The sequence below is a fragment of the Trachypithecus francoisi genome, unplaced genomic scaffold (assembly GCF_009764315.1).
Source record: "Trachypithecus francoisi isolate TF-2019V2 unplaced genomic scaffold, Tfra_2.0 Lachesis_group15, whole genome shotgun sequence".
Lineage (NCBI taxonomy): Eukaryota > Metazoa > Chordata > Mammalia > Primates > Cercopithecidae > Trachypithecus > Trachypithecus francoisi.
The window spans coordinates 89,648,239-89,651,538 of record NW_022681460.1 but is presented as its reverse complement, the minus strand read 5'-3'; positions in this window follow the sequence as shown (position 1 = coordinate 89,651,538).

The window sequence follows — 3,300 nt, the reverse complement described above, 5'->3', positions numbered from 1 at the left end:
GCTGCATAGTATTCCATGGTGTATATGTGCCACATTTTCTTAATCCAGTCTGTCACAGATGGACATTTGGGTTGATTCCAAGTCTTTGCTATTGTGAATAGTGCCACAATAAACATACGTGTGCATGTGTCTTTATAGCAGCATGATTTATAATCCTTTGGGTATATACCCAATAATGGGATGGCTGGGTCATATGGTACATCTAGTTCTAGATCCTTGAGGAATTGCCATACTGTTTTCCATAATGGTTGAACTAGTTTACAATCCCACCAACGGTGTAAAAGTGTTCCCATTTCTCCACATCCTCTCCAGCACCTGTTGTCTCCTGACTTTTTAATGATTGCCATTCTAACTGGTGTGAGATGGTATCTCATTGTGGTTTTGATTTGCATTTCTCTGATGGCCAGTGATGATGAGCATTTTTTCATGTGTCTGTTGGCTGTATGTATGTCTTCTTTTGAGAAATGTCTGTTCATATCCTTTGCCCACTTTTTGATGGGGTTGTTTGTTTTTTTTTTCTTGTAAATTTGTTTGAGTTCTTTGTAGGTTCTGGATATTAGCCCTTTGTCAGATGAGTAGATTGCAAAAATGTTCTCCCATTCTGTAGGTTGCCTGTTCACTCTGATGGTAGTTTCTTTTGCTGTGCAGAAGCTCTTTAGTTTAATGAGATCCCATTTGTCAATTTTGGCTTTTGCTGCCGTTGCTTTTGGTGTTTTAGACATGAAGTCCTTGCCCATGCCTATGTCCTGAATGGTACTACCTAGGTTTTCTTCTAGGGTTTTTATGATAGTAGGTCTAACATTTAAGTCTCTAATCCATCTTGAATTAATTTTCGTATAAAGAGTAAGGAAAGGATCCAGTTTCAGCTTTCTACTTATGGCTAGCCAATTTTCCCAGCACCATTTATTAAATAGGGAATCCTTTCCCCATTTCTTGTTTCTCTCAGGTTTATCAAAGATCAGATGGCTGTAGATGTGTGGTATTATTTCTGAGGGCTCTGTTCTGTTCCATTGGTCTATATCTCTCTTTTGGTACCAGTACCATGCTGTTTTGGTTACTGTAGACTTGTAGTATAGTTTGAAGTCAGGTAGCGTGATGCCTCCAGCTTTGTCCTTTTGACTTAGGATTGTCTTGGCAATGCGGGCTCATTTTTGGTTCCATATGAACTTTAAAGCAGTTTTTTCCAATTCTGTGAAGAAACTCTTTGGTAGCTTGATGGGGATGGCATTGAATCTATAAATAACCTTGGGCAGTATGGCCATTTTCACGATATTGATTCTTCCTATCCATGAGCATGGTCTGTTCTTCCATTTGTTTGTGTCCTCTTTTATTTCACTGAGCAGTGGTTTGTAGTTCTCCTTGAAGAGGTCCTTTACATCCCTTTACATCCAACTTGTAAGTTGGATTCCTATGTATTTTATTCTCTTTGAAGCAATTGTGAATGGAAGTTCATTCCTGATTTGGCTCTCTGCTTGTCTGTTACTGGTGTATAAGAATGCTTGGGATTTTTGCACATTAATTTTGTATCCTGAGACTTTGCTGAAGTTGCTTATCAGCTTAAGGAGATTTTGGGCTGAGACAATGGGGTTTTCTAAATATACAATCATGTCATCTGCAAACAGGGACAATTTGACTTCTTCTTTTCCTAACTGAATACCCTTGATTTCTTTCTCTTGCCTGATTGCCCTAGCCAGAACTTCCAACACTATGTTGAATAGGAGTCGTGAGAGAGGGCATCCCTGTCTTGTGCCAGTTTTCAAAGGGAATTTTTCCAGTGTTTGCCCATTCAGTATGATATTGGCTGTGGCTTTGTCATAAATAGCTCGTATTATTTTGAGGTACGTTCCATCAATACCGAATTTATTGAACGTTTTTAGCATAAAGGGCTGTTGAATTTTGTCAAAAACCTTTTCTGCATGTATTGAGATAATCATGTGGTTTTTGTCTTTGGTTCTGTTTATATGCTGGATTACATTTATTGATTTGCGAATGTTGAACCAGCCTTGCATCCCAGGGATGAAGCCCACTTGATCATGGTGGATAAGCTTTTTGATGTGCTGCTGAATCCGGTTTGCCAGTATTTTATTGAGGATTTTTGCATCGATGTTCATCAGGGATATTGGTCTAAAATTCTTTTTTTGTTGTGTCTCTGCCAGGCTTTGGTATCAGGATGATGTTGGCCTCATAAAATGAGTTAGGGAGGATTCCCTCTTTTTCTATTGATTGGAATAGTTTCAGAAGGAATGGTACCAACTCCTCCCTGTACCTCTGGTAGAATTCAGCTGTGAATCCATCTGGTCCTGGACTGTTTTTGGTTGGTAGGCTATTAATTATTGCCTCAATATCAGAGCCTGCTATTGGTCTTTTCAGGGATTCTTCTTCTTCCTGGTTTAGTCTTGGGAGAGTGTAAGTGTCCAGGAAATTATCCATTTCTTCTAGATTTTCTAGTTTATTTGCATAGAGGTGTTTATAGTATTCTCTGATGGTAGTTTGTATTTCTGTGGGGTCGGTGGTGATATCCCCTTTATCATTTTTTATTGCATCTATTTGATTCTTCTCTCTTTTCTTCTTTATTAGTCTTGCTAGCGGTCTGTCAATTTTGTTGATTTTTCAAAAAACCAACTCCTCGATTCATTGATTTTTTGGAGGGTTTTTTGTGTCTCTATCTCCTTCAGTTCTGCTCTGATCTTAGTTATTTCTTGCCTTCTGCTAGCTTTTGAATGTGTTTGCTCTTGCTTCTCTAGTTCTTTTAATTGTGATGTTAGAGTGTCCATTTTAGATCTTTCCAGCTTTCTCTTGTGGGCATTTAGTGCTATAAATTTCCCTCTACACACTGCTTTAAATGTGTCCCAGAGATTCTGGTATGTTGTATCTTTGTTCTCATTGGTTTCAAAGAACATCTTTATTTCTGCCTTCATTTCGTTATGTACCCAGTAGTCATTCAGGACCAGGTTGTTCAGTTTCCATGTAGTTGAGCAGTTTTGATTGAGTTTCTTAGTCCTGAGTTCTAGTTTGATTGCACTGTGGTCTGAGAGACAGTTTGTTATAATTTCTGTTCTTTTACATTTGCTGAGGAGTGCTTTACTTCCAATTATGTGGTCAAATTTGGAATAAGTGCGATGTGGTGCTGAGAAGAATGTATATTCTGTTGATTTGGGGTGGAGAGTTCTATAGATGTCTATTAGGTCCGCTTGGTGCAGAGATGAGTTCAATTCCTGGATATCCTTGTTAACTTTCTGTCTCGTTGATCTGTCTAATGTTGACAGTGGAGTGTTGAAATCTCCCATTATTATTGTATGG